General features: G+C 40.0%; 2 pseudogenes; both read right to left on the reverse strand.

Moving 5' to 3' along the window:
• Nucleotides 1-864: 864 nt before the first annotated feature.
• LOC116675479 (protocadherin alpha-8-like) lies at nucleotides 865-3624 on the reverse strand (annotated as a pseudogene).
• Nucleotides 3625-4263: 639 nt separating this feature from the next.
• Nucleotides 4264-6800, reverse strand: LOC116675478 (protocadherin alpha-3-like; annotated as a pseudogene).
• Between the last annotated feature and the right edge of the window lie 10904 nt (nucleotides 6801-17704).

The following is a 17704-nucleotide window of genomic DNA, read 5'->3' on the forward strand; positions in this document are numbered from 1 at the left end:
CTCTGATACAGAGTAAGAGAGCTGTCCAAATACCGCTTCCCAGCAACAATCCAAATAACAACGACCATAAAAATCCCAAAAGTGCTCCGTAAACTCCGCGTCGACATATTTGTATCCAACGTGAACAGAGCATAGGGATTCTGGTCTCAAAAATTCTGGATGAAAGCAAAGTGCCAGAATCCAGTTTTCCTGTCTTAGGGTGGAAAAGACAGAATGATGGCCACGCAATCCGTTCTTCCACTGCGTCTCTTTGTAACAAAGCCCCGAGAAACATCAGCATCCTCTGAATCTGGGAGGAGCATGAAGCAACCAAGATGGACATTAAATGTGATGGTCTACAATGTCCCCGTGTGGTTGTTTTAAATAACTACATTTACCACTTCAAATGGATAAATCACCAATATTCTTCTGAACTTTCATGTCAACCTACAGCTAACAAGAAGTCACACTGACAGTAGACCAAAAACTGTCTAATGCCGATATTTACTTATTTACAGATTTGTGTAAAATGAAAACATACAAATAAATAATAAAACTAACAATAATGCATTTCTTTGTCTCTCTCTCTAAGTTTTACATTAACGTTATACGTCACATGTCAAGAGACAGACTATTGTAAGAAAACTTCAGTGAATAAACCCTCCAGACCGCACACACTACATCGTGGCTCTTATTCCAGCACCATGGACAACGGCACAAGCAAACAGCAACCATCTCGGAAGAATTAATGAGAGGATTACTCTTCAATGTTTCCATCACTTTAGTGTATGTAAGGATACACATTTGAAAACACATATACATAAACAGAAGCTTTCACAAAGTAATTTCCTTTTCATACATCTAGAGAAAGGAACACGGCAGGACATTTTCTCAGACGCAGCCCTGAAAAACTAGCACTGAAATGTGTTGCTTTTTCGTGCTTTTCTTACCTTGTCTGTGTTAGGTAAAGTCTGAGTTCTGGTAAAAGTGTCCTCCTCCGTTAATACTGATCAGCTCAGCATCTACAGGCGGAAACGGGGCGGGGAAAACCACTACGTCACTCTTCAGCGTGTCTGAGCTGAAACACACGTCATACTGCTGATAGATTTGGAGTAAGACCAGCTCCCGTCAGGGTGGGTGTGATCATTGGGGCGCTGTACCTGCTGAAACTGCCGTCTGTCCTGTGGCATCTGACAGCTATTAAACTGATGAGACTCAGCAGAAAGATCACTGACACCGACACGATGGCGATCAGCAGATACAGGTTTAAATCAGAGAAGCTCTCCTCCTTTAGGGGCACATGTCTGAACTGAGTCTGGATGTCAGCTGTGCTTTCCACCACCACCACATCAATAGACACAGTAGCTGACAGGGAGGGTTCTCCGTTATCAGAAACCAACACCACCAAGGGGTGAGTTTTCAGGTCATTGTCACTCATTCTCCTCTTAGTCCTGATTTCTCCGGTGCTGGTTCCGATCCGGAAGAGGTTGTTTCCTTTGGGCTCAGACAGGTGATAAGAAAGCAGCGCATTGTATCCAGAGTCTGCGTCTACAGCCCTGATCTTTGCCACAAAGTATCCTGCTTCAGCAAAATAGGGGATGCTCTCACTGTTAACGGAGCCGTGCTCAGAGTAGGGTGCGAGAATTGTTGGATTATTGTCATTTTCATCCAGAATTAAAACGTTCACAGTCACGTTGCTGCAGAGCGGAGGAACACCAGAGTCTGTGGCCTGAACTTTAAACTGAAACGTTTTTAACTCCTCGTAGTTAAAAGACTGCAGGCTGACTATATCTCCAGTCTCTGAGTTGATGTTTACCATAGTCGAGAGTGGCAGTGAGTTACTGTTACTTTGTAAAATGAATAGCTAACCTGACCGTTTTGATCGATGTCTGCATCAATTGCTGAAACCTTTTTATAACTGCTCCTACTGGACTGTTTTCTTTCACATAGACATTGATTATGTTTTCTGTGAACACAGGTGTATTATCATTACATCTGAGACGTGCACATAATAACGCTCGTGCTGGAGAGAGGGGCTGCCCTCATCAGTCGCAGTGATGGTGATATTGTATTGAGACGCGCTCTCTCTGTCAAGAGGACCATCCACCACCAACGAGTAGTAATTCTTATAATTTGACTCCAATTTAAAAGGAACATGATTGGAAATGATACAGCTCATCATCCCATTTCTACCTCCGTCTTTATCAAATACTGAAACAAGCGCAATGGCGGTGCCAATGGACGCATCCTCCTTCACGGTGTTAAGCAGTGAAGTAACTGTAATTTCAGGGGCATTGTCATTGACGTCTAATACTTCAATCAATAATTTGGTATGTGAGGTCATCGGGAAAACTGCTCCATCACTGGCTTGTACTCGAATCTCAAAAGCATTATTCTCTTCAAAGTCGATATTCTTTTTATTTGTTACAGTTCCAGTTTTTTCGTCTATAGCAAACAGATCAGTTTGTTTCCCTCGGCCTACTTCACTGAACGAATATACTACCTGTCCATTTGGGCCTGCATCTAAATCAGTCGCATTTAATGTTATTATCGATGTTCCTATCTTAGCGTTCTCATATACACTGGCTTTATTAAGAGTTTGGCTGAATACAGGAGGATTATCATTGATATCCAATACATTCACTATTATAGTCATACTGCCAGATTTAGCAGGAGTCCCTCCATCAATGGCGGTCAGTATGAGTCGGATCACAGACTGTTTTTCTCTGTCTAAAACTTTCTGAAGCTGTAATTCCGCGGTAACACTCTCTCCTTTATGTGTAGCGAGAGAGAAATGTTCATTTTGGCTAAGCTTGTAGCTATTTACAGTATTTTTACCGACGTCAGCATCGTGAGCTGGATGCAAAGGGAATTTCGCTCCTGCTGCTGTATTCTCAGTTATGTTAATTATCTGCGAAGTGCTGAGGAATGATGGGTAATTGTCATTCACATCTAATATGATTATTTCAATCCGGTACAGTTTTAAAGGGTTATTAATAACTGCTTCTACACTGAGCGAACATTTGGGTTCATCGCCGCAGAGCTCCTCTCGATCTATTCTCTCATTAACGTACAGGACACCAGTCTTTAGGTTTACCTCGAGATATTTTCTCTTTGATCCCGCAACGATCTGAAATATGCGGGACTCCAAATCCTGGACATTGATGCTCAGATCTTTAGCGATATTTCCGACAACAGTGCCCAGATTTACCTCCTCTGAGACGGAGTAAGAGAGCTGCCCAGACACCGCTTCCCAGTAACAATCCAGCAGCACGACCAAGAGATAGATCCACACAGAGCTGCTTCTGCTCGGCAAATGCATTATTCCATACATCGAGAAGGGACATGTAGGCAAATCTGGACAATACGTTACAACTACGAGATCAGCATCAGGAATGATATATTCCAGTACAAAATGTCCGCATTTCCACGACTAAGGAGGAGAACCGTTCTTTGTCGTTCGACCTCTCTTTGTAACAAAGCCCACAGAAACATCATCCGCTGAATCTGGGAGGAGCCCTGATCCACCAACGAGATCGTCCAAATGTGATGGTCTACAGTGTCCCCGTGTGGACATATGGCATAAATACTCCTACATCAAACACAACATTTGAAATAGTATACATTATTACTTCTCCTTAAAGATGAAGGAATCGCAAAAATAAAAGATCAAGTAATAAACAACAACGTTAAGCCACTGATTACTGAAACTAATATTGTTTGACTAAAAGGATCTTTAAAATAAGCCTTTTTTTCTTTTTTTTAAATTATCTGAAAGCCTATTTAAATGCTTTGCAGCAGTGACTTTGAGTTGTTTGTATTTTGTAAATACAGAATGCCTATGACTTTTCAAAACTGAAGATCAAAGTGATCGCGAAGATTAAATAGAAAGTTATCATGAAGGTACCATTTGAAACATGTTACATGTTGTTCAACAGTTATTGGCAAAGACATTTGTAATTTAATTTTAAAACATCGTAGACTTAAACACGGTTTGGTTTTGCGTCATGTTCTGGGAATTGAAAGCAAGCTTCAAAAGTGGACATCAGCACCACGGATAGCGACCCACAAAAAGCCAAACAACACATGAAAAGCACTCTAAAGTCTACTATATACGAACTACAACTCTTTTTATTTTCCTTGATTATAATTAACTTTAAAAAAAGGACATTCGGTGTAAAGGTAATAACGGTTTCTTGACGCTACATAGCATCTCTCCTTAAAAAAATAACGTAGGCTAAATAAAACTGCGCTATATCGTAAACAATTCTCTACATAGAAAAAGTGCAGCAACGAATACTTGATGTATTTAATATCTTACCTTGTCAGTGTTAGGTAAAGTCTGAGTTCTGGTAAAAGTGTCTCCTCCGTTAATACTGATCAGCTCAGCATCTACAGGCGGAAACGGGGCGGGGAAAACCACTACGTCACTCTTCAGCGTGTCTGAGCTGAAACACACGTCATACTGCTGAGTAGATTTGGAGTAAGACCAGCTCCCGTCAGGTGGGTGGTGATCATTGGGGCGCTGTACCTGCTGAAACTGCCGTCTGTCCTGTGGCATCTGACAGCTATTAAACTGATGAGACTCAGCAGAAAGATCACTGACACCGACACGATGGCGATCAGCAGATACAGGTTTAAATCAGAGAAGCTCTCCTCCTTTAGGGGCACATGTCTGAACTGAGTCTGGATGTCAGCTGTGCTTTCCACCACCACCACATCAATAGACACAGTAGCTGACAGGGAGGGTTCTCCGTTATCAGAAACCAACACCACCAAGGGGTGAGTTTTCAGGTCATTGTCACTCATTCTCCTCTTAGTCCTGATTTCTCCGGTGCTGGTTCCGATCCGGAAGAGGTTGTTTCCTTTGGGCTCAGACAGGTGATAAGAAAGCAGCGCATTGTATCCAGAGTCTGCGTCTACAGCCCTGATCTTTGCCACAAAGTATCCCGCTTCAGCAGAATAGGGGATGCTCTCACTGTTAACGGAGCCGTGCTCAGAATAGGGCGCGAGAATTGTTGGATTATTGTCATTTTCATCCAGAATTAAAACGTTCACAGTCACGTTGCTGCTGAGCGGAGGAACACCAGAGTCTGTGGCCTGAACTTTAAACTGAAACGTTTTTAACTCCTCATAGTTAAAAGACTGCAGGCTGACTATATCTCCAGTCTCTGAGTTGATGTTTACCATAGTCGAGAGTGGCAGTGAGTTACTGTTACTTTGTAAAAACGAATAGCTAACCTGACTGTTCTGGTCAGCGTCAGCATCAGTGGCAGTCACTGTTTTAATACTTCCTCCCACTGGACTGTTCTCCTTCACGAATACATTAATTATGGTCTCTGTGAACCGAGGTGCGTTATCATTTACATCAGAAACGTGTATAGATAGTACACTCGTGCTCGATTGTGACGGTGTTCCCTCATCAGTGGCGACTATGGTGACATTGTAGATGGAGACACTCTCTCTGTCCAAGGGCCCGTCCACTAACAAAGAATAATATTTTTTGTAGTTTGTTTCGAGTTTGAGAGGAACCTCATTTTCAATTTTAAGTTTTACATCGCCGTTTTTGCCACCATCCTTATCGAGGACTGATACTAGAGCAACTACGGTGCCTACATTAGCGTCCTCTTTCACGGTGGTACGTAATGACGTCACAGTGATCTCTGGAGCATTATCATTCACGTCCACGACCTCTAACAGCACTTTACAGTGAGCAGACATCGGAGGCTGCCCTTTATCACTAGCCTCTACACGTATCTCAAAAGCCTTTTTTTCTTCAAAGTCTATATTGCCTTTTACCTTAATGACACCCGTTTTACTATCAATTTCAAAGATATTAAGTACGTGATCTTGATCTTTGCTTCTTAGTGAATACACAATCTCACTGTTCAAGCCCTCATCTGCATCGGTGGCGTTCACAGCGATTACTACTGTGCCCAGTGGCGTGTTTTCGGGAATTTTTGTCTTGTACAACGTTTTGCTGAATATCGGAATGTTATCGTTAATGTCTAGAACATTGATAACGAGCTGTGAGGTGCCCGATTTTGGAGGGCTCCCTCCATCTACAGCAGTTAGTGTCATGGTGATCACAGGCTGCTTCTCTCGGTCTAAAGCTTTCTGCAGCACTAACTCAGCAGACACGCTTTCACCTGCTTTGTGCACTGCCAAAGAGAAATGCTCACTTTGGCTTATTTTGTAAGTACTGACTCCGTTTCTCCCCACATCTGCATCAGTTGCTTCAGATAATGCGAATTTCACTCCTGGTAAAGTACTCTCTGCAATGTATAAATGTTGCAATTTGGTCGTAAACAATGGGGCATTGTCATTTACATCTAAAATGTCTACATCAATACGGTAAGCTTTAAAGGGTTATTGATGACGGCTTCTACACTTACTGAACATTTGAGTTCATCTGTGCAAAGCTCCTCTCTGTCTATTCTCTCAGTGACATGCAGAACACCAGTCTTTAGATTTACCTCGAAGAATTTTTTCTTTGATGTAGTAACAATTTGAAAGCTACGGGATTCCAAGTCCTGTGAATTAAGGTTCAGGTCCTTAGCGATATTTCCAACAGGAGTCCCCGGGTTTACCTCCTCTGAGACGGAATAGGAGAGCTGCCCAGACACCGTTTCCCAGTAACAATCCAGTAGAAAGAACCAAAGACATATCCTGAAAAAGCTCCATCTACAAAGCGAAGACATATTTCTGTCCACTATAAACAAAGCATGAATATGACTTCCAAGATCAAAAATTGCAGGCAGTGTGGAAAAGATCAACCAAGGTGAGCTTTGAATATAATCGGAAATTGTGTGTTTGTTCCACCGTTCTCCTCTAACAAAGAATGAAGAAATGTCCCAATCCCCTGTAAACGGGAGGGGCCTAGTTGTATCAGAGCTACCCCTGTCTCTGATGGATCAACAGCGGCGCCACGTGGTGATATGGACAACATGCAGAGAGCATGATGCTTGGTTTTAAACAGCTACGTCATGCCATAATCTATAGATAAATATATGTGCTACTGAATAGCCTAACTAAAATAAAATCTCGAAATTGCATTTAAGCACCATGGACAGCACACAAGGGCTTTGTATGCACTGATGTGTGTGACTGTGTCAGAACTCCTTCATATATATATATATATATATATATATATATATATATATATATATATATATATATATATATATATATATATATATATATATATATATATATAGATAGATATATATAGATATATATAGATATACATATATATACTGTATATGTGTATATATCTATTCACACACATGCATTTTTAAATATGGCATCAAATTACTACATATTTGTTCAAATAATGATTTCAGTCATAACTAAAATTTTCATACAACTGCAATATAAGGGTGAACAATGGCCCAAAAATATATAATATATATATATAAAAAAAAAAATTATACAGTATCTTTGTGTATTTTGGTGTAATGTTGTGTTTCTCCCACATTTCAAAAGAGACAGTAGTCATGAGTTTATGGACATTCCCTTGTCTGAAATCCCCGGATTAAGCCTGGGGTTCAGAAACTCTTGTCCTATTTCCAGGAAACATGATTTGATTTGAACATTTTAATAACCATCACACACTGAGCTGCAGTCATCCGCTAACCCAAAAATGCAATATTAATAATAGCTCACAAAAGATGACCTGTGCGCTCAATTTTCCTAATGCAATGCAATTAAAATGGTATGTACTGTACCAGACATTGCACAGAATGTACATGTAGGACACACACAGACGTCACTGTCTATACTGCAACATCCTTACAAGACTTTTTTCTGGATTCATTTTCTAATAAATCAAAGAGAATGTATCTTTATTGTACCAGGATTATGCTTTGTGTGACCTTGTTTTGTAGGTTATCGATTGGAGTAAGCATTTACATGTTTATTAAAACCTCTTTACTAGTACCAGTCAAAACCTTCCAAGAAATATAGAACAGCTACAGTAGTAACTAGATTTACAATCCCCCAGGAAACATAGTACTATATGCCCTCACACAGTTTGTGAATGATATCAGAGGATGTAGTACTGAATCCAACTGGAGGGCAAACATTGATTGGGTCATGGAGACAAAAAAGATGCTGAACACACATCACCTTTTCTTCCAGTGCCAAATACAGCTCATCTGGGAAGCATCTGCAGAGTGGTCAATTAATCCATCAATAGCTCTGCATGCACTAAAGCAGAAACAATTATATAATAATAATCTGCAAACAGCGTTCATTGATAACGTTTTAGTTGATTAATTAACCATGTCCTCATGAATACAGTATTTCAGTTTTTATATCAAAACTCTGTATGCATTGATAAAGTCACATATCCTGAGAACATGATAATTTAATGTGCTGAATAATTAATTGTAAATAAATGGTAAATAAGAAAACACACTATTTACTCCCTAAACACAGGGAGCTGTGCATAATAAATCTACAGTAGTAGTTGAATGCATGTGTGCCTTTTAACCTGCTTTCTGTCTGTGGTTTACCTATCACGTGATGAAGTTAAAAGAGAAACAGTATGCAGTATGATTGAAGGGGCAAAGTGAGCAGTAGGTGAAAGGAGGGGGGTGGCATGGGCGGAAGCAGTCGGCAGCAGTGTTACTCGTGTTTACTGCATTATTAAAGGGCTGCCACCATGTATAGTTACCAAATTAGCTCCTCCATACTAACAACTGTATGATAGTCTTTCACCTAACCATCAACTGTGTGTGTGCTTGTGAGTAAATGTGTTATAAGGGTGTGTACTGTATTATTCATCCGTGTGTGAGTTGATGGGGGAAGGGTGCTATCTGTACATGCTCCAAGGCGAGTCTCTCTCCCCCCCTTTCTTCTCTCCTTCTGCACAGCTCTCTTGTCTCCATAGCAACGCCATCTCAGGCACAGACATGATGCATGTGTGCACAAATGCACACACACCCCCTCACTAATGCAGTAGCCTATGGGTTTATTTTTTCCAAAGGCATTGGATAGTATAAAAAGTAATTCACTGGACTTTCTACCTACTTCTAAATTGTTATCTAAACAGTTCACTTTCACGTAGTCCTTCTAATCTCTCTTAACAAATCAGATCACCTTGTGACAGGCAAAACACACACACACACACACACACACACACACACACACACACACACACACCTCTCTCAAATCCATCAAACTCCACCTGTATGCATAACACACTAGGCTGTCCACAGTTGCTGTTGGGCTGCTCATGCATTGATAATGCAGCACTGCAGTTGCATATTCAATATGACAGGTTCACTTTAACAGCAGTGCACTTCTCTTTCCACCCCACAGCCCCACAGTGAGCCTGACCTTTGCAGTCAGCCGTGCCCAACCCACGGCACCCTCTCAGGGCCAAGGCTCTGGGGACCACCCCCACTCCTGCAGTGTGCACACTACATCCTGCTTCATGTGACGAGATACTGATGTCATTGTACTATTTTTGTATGGAGTAGAGCTCATCACAGCACAAGGGGGCAACCTACTCCTTGTGCATGTTTCCTGCTTTACTCAGTACCAACCCTCCAGTACGATATCATGCTTCTTGTTCAGATCTATTTATTTATGCTTTTTTCTTTGTGTGCTGAGGTGTTTAATTGATAGTTTAAAAGTATCTGGTGATTCTCTGACAAACAGCTCGGATATGACTCATGTATCACTTGATTTTAGAAACAGTGTGACCACACCCAATTGCAGTGCTCTAATGACTTCTGTTCTTTGATAAAGCAAAGGAGGTGTATGGAGATAAAGAGGTAACAAGACTGGCTTAATGTAATAGAAACAGGACATAGGAAGTGATATTGCAGAAGAGGAACTCAAATGAAGAAGGGAGGAAGGGAAATGTCACTTGGAAAGATAAAGATGTCTACAAATAGAAAGGGATATACTTGCTTTTGATGAGGGGGTATTTTCTACAGGGGAGATTTATCTCCCTAGCTACCATATGACACTGATATATATATTAAAAATATATTAAATCATGATTCTGTGGATAGACACAATGAGTACATTATATAATACATCTAGAAGGCTAGACTCTTACTTGTATATGTTCTATTCTATATTCTCTTACATACAGCTAAACATGAACAGTTACACAAAAGAATGATCCGTATTAGAATATGTTATGATAGATAGATAGATAGATAGATAGATAGATAGATAGATAGATAGATAGATAGATAAAAGATAAGGGAAGATAAATCACTTTTAGTATTTAATCCAACTAGCACTTAAACATTTATTTCTAAATCTGCCTGCACTGGTTTCTGGAGTAAGTAGGACAGGGGCGGGTCTAGGGAAACATGAGCCGGTACACAATGAAAACCAGGACACAGCAATATGGAGCATGCCCAAATGCAGACATACACATACCCTTGAGATAAAACTAGAGGCACACCAACACAGTGTTCACTCATTTAGAAAGGGATGGCACAATTCTCATAAATCACATAATTAGTTACTCTACTGTAAAACAACAGGCAGGAGAAAAAGCTTGCTACTGTTGCCAAAGCGACTCTTCTATTTGATGTTGTCATTAGCTGTCATTGCCCAATCGGGGAGATAGGACAGTATAATTTAGATTTTTACTCAGCACATACATGTAATGCTAATACATTTTATTTTCAGTGCTTTATTTATTTTTACAATTTTACAGAGATGGTTACACTAACCATTGCTTAATTAAGATATACAACAAGCTTTGATGAAAGCAAATGTAGCATGGAAATCTGATTGGTCAGCTAGAATCAGTGTGACTGTAATGGACACTATGATTGGCTCAACATTGTGCCTAGAGACAACGGCAGTTTCTGATAGATCTCTGCTTTCACAGGGTGCACCCATAATAGATTCACTCTCTCCCCTCTCGTATCCATGGTGATGCAGATGCAGCCCATGTCTGTGCCCCTCCCTGCACCCCCGTTCTCCGCACCCCTCTTTATGAGCACTCAGTACAAATGCCAAGGACAGAGCATTTATTTTTCCCTAACTACAACCATACAAACTAAAAATGGGTGATGATATAATAAAAGGTTTTATACTGAATATTTTCCACATTGTGCACGTTCACCCATTTTATACAAGCCTTTAATATGATAGAGGACACACCCCCTCCTTGTACCCTCACTTTCTCTCCTATTCTCTTTTATCTTTTTCCCACTCACACACAGAAACAGCATGAACAAAACATTGTTGTGGGATTAAGAATAAATCTAGCTTTATAGTCAGGCATGGATAACCTAGATTTGTCAATCAAACAGTTCACTAGGGAAGAGGGCATGGACTGCTTTAATCAGAATGTAAATTGGGACAAGGCCCGCTATCCATGGATCAATACTGACACAGAACCTCAATAACAATACCAGTCAATAGACTGCCACCGAAAAGTGGTCACATGCTAAATAATTGAATGTATGGACACACAGACACACATTAGGCACAAAAGAAGTGGCATGTCGTTTCCACTTTTCACCACCAGGGGGGGCTTTACACTCTTTTCTTTGTTCTCTAAAGCAGTTTCCACATGCACAGCCAGACACAAACTGATGTCGGAGGCATGCAATGCTATGCAGCCTTATATTAGATTATCACGTTCAACCACTCCAAAAAGTGTATCAGTGTTACAGATACACTAGCAGCCTTGGTGCCTGCCACACATTTTCTCTGCCTGCGGAAATTAAAATGTCAACTCTCCCAGATGGGAAAGGAGATACTTGTATCTACCAATACCTGCAAATTCCCATCCAGCCTGATGTACCGCATATCAAAACAAAGAGGGACAGACAGAGAGATAATTTCATCAGCCACATTTAAAGATTATGCAGAATCTGCTGTATCCTTTATAGACCACTTGTATATACAGTTTACAATATTCACATGCGTAGAGCAATTGCATAACGTAAAATGTAAGGCATAGATTATCCACACTTTGGTGTCTCTTTTATATTTTCTGTGCATCAGCAAATTCTACCTGTATTTATCAATGTAGCACTGTGTAATGCCTATTTTTAGTTTCTTATCAGTCATGCAGTACTGAATAGGCAGCAGGCAGTGCTGCAGGAGCAGGCCTGATGCACAGGTGCTTGGCCCATTTCTTACAAAATAAGAAAAAAGGTCTGAATAATAAAAGAGATTGCTGGCCTGCAGAGAATCTGATGGTTGAAACAGCTGAAATTGTTTAGTGAGGTTTCTCCGCTTTCCACATAAAAATGAAGATAACTATTTATAAAATAATGACTATCTTGCCTACCAATCATTTCAGCTTCAGCTCTATTGCAGCTGGTCTCCGAGAATAGCAAACACCATCTTCCACTCTCATCAGCATCAAAACTTAAACAGCTACATGGACATTGCCCTGGCATGTGTAGCAACAGAAACGCATCATAATGTGGTGAAGGGGTGTGTGTGTGTGTGTGTGTGTGTGTGTGTGTGTATGTGTGTGTGTGTGTGTATAGAGAGAGAGGTTGAGGTAGTATACAATTGAATTGCTCAGGCTAAAACTAATACAAAGGACCATTAAGTTAAAATCAACACCCATAACTCACATATTTTATGGAATATATTGACACTGACAAGTAATATATTGAATGAATCTAGGAGGCGACAGAATAAAATGCAAAGCAAATGCACAACAACAACAAAAATAGAAAAAAAGCAGCCTGGACATTAGTCTTGAATTTAAGGGTGAGGGGCATCCCAGCCAACTTTCTGTGCTGTTGACTTTTAGGCATCATTAAGGTGATTCCACCTAATCCCATTAAAGGAGCAACATTGTAGAAGCATTACTTTACACACTATGCAGAAGCCTTAATCCAGGGCAACAGGGAATTCGAACAGCAGTGGCTGAATGTATAGAAAGCTATTTAAAACACCTGAAGTAACACGGATAATGTTTTGTGAATTCAAGCTTTGGTATGAGTAATAATTACTTTCCATATAGTACATGGAGACCTAATATTCGGTTTCACAAAGGTGATGATTACTGCAGGATTACATAGGGGTTGAAAAAATAATAGATTCTTAGAAGCATCGCAATTCTCTCTAGAACAATTTGTTGCTCAATTCTGATGAGTTATAATCTTGTTTATTTTTTTTAAGTGTGTTCATTTTTATTTAAAAGTTACTGCCTCCAGACAAGTACAAATCAGAAAACTGTGTGACTGAAAGAAGATGGAATAATGGACAACAACTTAGAGTTTAGGCAAGAGAGCAGAAAAAAATCCACTAAAATGGCCAATAGTAAAAAAATGAATTACATTTTGTATATATACACATGATCTAATAAGACATACACAAAATAATTAGGCAAAACACTTATAGGCGGCATCTGCTTTATCACATTACGTCTGACCACCTCATGTTTCATGTTCTAAGAAGCCAATTCTCCTCCTTTAAACATGACCAAGCCGCTGACATGGAAGATTACTGTGAGAGCATGGAAAACTACAAAATAAAAACCTCAGTGGAAAAAACATTTCATTAAAGCTTGTGTGTGATAAATACTGTATCTGTCAAAAATCTAAGCTTTTTCTAGGAAGTGATCAGCAACCTCTGAGTAACAAACACAGATTTATATTATATGTTTATTTTTTAAATCCTGCATTTCTATTTTACTGGTCACTGTGTTATTCTTTTCTTATTCTTCATACATTGGATCGCTTTGATCCATAAGAAGCAACATGAGCCCAGTTTACTACTTTAGTTTTCAGTTAGAGGACAAAGTAAAATGAATCAGGCTTAAGATGAACATTAGGGAGTAAACAAGGGCTTAGGGAACAATTATACTCAGTCTTATCGCAAAGACCCCGCTTACAGTAGTCTGTAAACAAGCAGACCAACTCCTGTGTATTTTTTGCATCATTTTTTTTTTTAACGCCTTTGATGTGTGTGCTCAGTTTTGCTCTTCTACTCACATTAAGCAGATTCTGACTTCATTCATTATCTGTAATGTGATGCATAGATTATCTAACCCAGTGTCTACTGTGGACGATTTAGTTTTGTGGACAAGATTTAGTTTTTCTATTCGACGTATCATGTAACACCTGATCTTGTTATCTGCTGTTAACCCCTGTTCAAGTCAAGTCAAATTTATTTCATCCATAAAAATGGAAATTACAGTGCTCACACTCGCCATCTTACCCATAAAAACTAGAGTATAAATACAATACCACAAATACACTACAATATTATACATAATACAATGAAAAAAAAAAAAAAAAAAAAAAAAAAATTATAAAATGTACGTTTAAGTGCTTGTTGTGCTGTCTAATAGCCTGAAGTAAAAAGAAAGAGCATACCGCTTTGTTTGTGTTTTACAGGAGGTCTTAGCCTACCACTACGCTCTATGACCCTACCGGTCAGATTACCATGAAGAAGGTGACCCGGGTCCCTCGTTATTTTCTGTGTGATTTTTACCAGATTATCGTCATATACCTGATCCACTGTATTTAACTCTCCCACCATTTTCCCAGCCCTTTTAGTCACTCTATCAATTCTGGCCTTTTCAGTTAACCCAGCATTTCCCACCCACCCCACCACACAGTAACTCCAAACACTACATATAACTGACAAAAAACATTCTCACCACATCCGTATTCACCTTAAAGGACTGAAGGACTTCCTCATACAGTAGATCCGTGACTTAATTTTTCATCAAGAGTCAACATGATCAGACCATGTTAGTCTGTTGTTAAAAAAAGAATGCCAAATACTTATATGTGTTCATGTAATGTCTCTGATATTGTCTTACACAGTATATTTTTTAATGTTAAGATATTGTGGTTTTATTGTCATTTTGGGGTTTGGTCCGCGTTTATTTGAAAGCGCTGTCTTCTTCTTCTTGTATTTTTTTTTGACGCTACCTTCCTGTTACACATCTTTTCCATGTGTGCTCACACATCGTCGGAGCGAAGGTAAAACCTGTTACCATGTTTGTAGTTTACATATTTGTCAATTTGAGTCTTTTAAGAGAAGGTTTACCTTGCGATTTACCCTATAATCTTTTAATGTTTGCACATGGTTTTTTAAGTGCTCCAACTGTGAGGACGTCAGGCTAGAAAGCATGCTAGCTAATGGACAGACACTTGATTAGCGCCCTTGGAGAGCGGAATAAGGTACGATTTATGTGAATGTGATTAATATGGGAAGATGATTTAATATATGTATTGTTTGTGAATCTACATTGAAACTTTGTATTTCTGTTCTCTGTAGTTTTCACGGTGTTTATATGGTGCCTGGTGCTCCTTAAGAGGAAGAATAAATTGACACCCGTTTGAAACTCTCTGCGTCAGAGTCCATGAATCCGAGGGGCCGCTACAGTGAAAACTTACCGGTACACCAGCCCTGCCATCCCTGGTGAGAAGCTGACGCCATCACGTCCGTGGTCCCACTACCAACGGATACTAGCCAGTCTACGTCGCTTACATCCAACTACTGCACCCAGGCAGACTTAAAATGACAGCGTGCTTAAGGTACAACTACAGTCCGTAAAAAGAGACACTGGATGCCAAGCAGCTAAGCTGGAAGAACAATTTCTACACACGCAAGTTTACAGCACAACTAAAGGGACTTAAATAATAACATGGTGTTGTAAGTCAAATTAACTTGCAAGCTAATTCCCAGTTCCTAACACTTCTAAAATGGTGACTATATTAAGAAACTGGCCCATGTGCTTGTGTCATGTCTAGGTATGAAAAGGTTTAAGTGAAATTTGTTGTTACTGTTTTATGCTAAAAACTCTTTGAATGTCCATAATCTGTTAATGCTTGACATAAACGTTACTCTGTGGTAAAAGATAACTACAGCTTACAAGTGTAAATTCAAGCATAAGACAATCAAAGGCTAAACACGACTTAAAGCAGTAGCGCAAACCAACAAGATGTCACATAAAGACACACCATGCAGGTCCAGCTCACGTGAAAGAAAGTTAACAGAGAAAGGCCAAGAGATGCATGACCAAGACATCCGAAAACGTGAGAAAGCATTTAACAAGGCCTATGACTCTTGAAGCTGATAGCAAGGGAGACTAGGACAAATTAAAAACCCTTTGTTCATTAGAAGACCTTAATGAATTACAGCAAGACATTGAAGCAAAGCATAATGACGTAGGCCAGCAGTATGAACCTATCCTACGTAACAGTAACACCACCCAAAGATTGTAAAGAAAATGGATGCCTGTGTTACGCTAACAAAAGACATTTGTGAACTCATAAGTAACCGTCTAGAGACTATTAACCGAGATTTTAATGACCAACTTGAGAAGGAAATAGTAGAGAAATATTAAACAAAGATGGATATGGGTCTGTCTTTGGTCATACCAAAACTGAAACGGTGAGCTCTGCCAGTACCCACACAGTAAAGCAGATGCACAAGCAGAGCTTGCAGCTAAGCTGGAACAATCAAAAGCCATGAAAGAAATCCAGCGCAGCAAGCACATCTTCACAAGTTAGAAGGTGATGGAAACTTAAAGAGGCAAACATGTTGGCAGCTATGAAACAAAAAGAGGTGGAAATGCAACAACAGTTGGAACAAGAGAGAGCCAAATTGCAGCAGTTACAAGCAGTAAAAGATGTCGCCATAGCAGCAGCTCGTGTGAGAGCATATGACGATTTTTGAAAGTCTTGAGAACCATGATGAGATTATGACAACATTAACTCTGCTCTGTACAGAATGGAAACTGAACCTCGATTAATCCTGATGCTGCATCATTCCAACCTCACCATCTGTTCCTGAAGTGACAATGACTCAAGAGTCCGTCCAGTCTAGCCCAAGCAATCGCCAGCTCATTAAGCATGAAACCGCTTGCCAGTCCCTGAACCAACCACGTTTAGTGGTAACCCTTTACAGTTTACAGATTGGAAGATGTCATTCATAGCTCTTATTGCAGAAAACCCCTCCCACCAAGTGAGAAGATGTTTTAATCTCCAAATGTATCTCGCAGGGGAGGCGCGCAAAGCTGTAGAAGGTTTCTTTTATCGAGATTCAGAGAGCGCATACAATGAGCATGGAAAGTCTTACAAGACAGATATGGGAACCCGTTCATCATACAAAAGGCTTTCAGAGATAAACTCATGAGATGGCCAAGATCAACAAACGATCCACTAGCATTACAAGAGTTTGCTGACTTCCTCCAAGGCTGCACTGAGGCGATTCCACACGTCAAAGGTCTAGCTATCTTAACGATTGTGAGGAAAATCACAAGTTGCTCAAAAAAACTACCAGAATGGATTTACGCAAGTGGAGTCGAATTGATGTAGAGGAACTGACACATCCGAAAGCTATCCAGATTTTGCATGCTTCACAAAGTTCCTGAGTAAAGAGCACGGATAGCCTGTAATCCTATTGCTTCTCCGTTGTTGATACTTTAAACCACAGATGAAAGATCACCAAGAGAGCCAAAGCTCTCAACACAAACACACAGACAAAGAGTTTGCTCAAGAGAAACAAGAAACAAGTGCAGTAAATCAAAATCACCTTGCTCTGTCTGTAAAAAGTGAAGATCACATCATCACCAAATGTCCCACCTTTGCAGAGAAGAGTGGTGAAGACAAAAGGCATTCATCTATGAATCGGCTCTGCTTTGGATGCTTGAGGAAGGGTCACATGACTAAAGATTGTAGAAGGCGACACACATGCAACATATGCAGTTATCGTCACCCAACCTGCTTGCATGAAGACAGAAAACAAAGACCTGCGG

The sequence above is a fragment of the Etheostoma spectabile genome, unplaced genomic scaffold, assembly GCF_008692095.1.
Source record: "Etheostoma spectabile isolate EspeVRDwgs_2016 unplaced genomic scaffold, UIUC_Espe_1.0 scaffold00001964, whole genome shotgun sequence".
In the NCBI taxonomy this organism is placed as follows: Eukaryota; Metazoa; Chordata; class Actinopteri; order Perciformes; family Percidae; genus Etheostoma; species Etheostoma spectabile.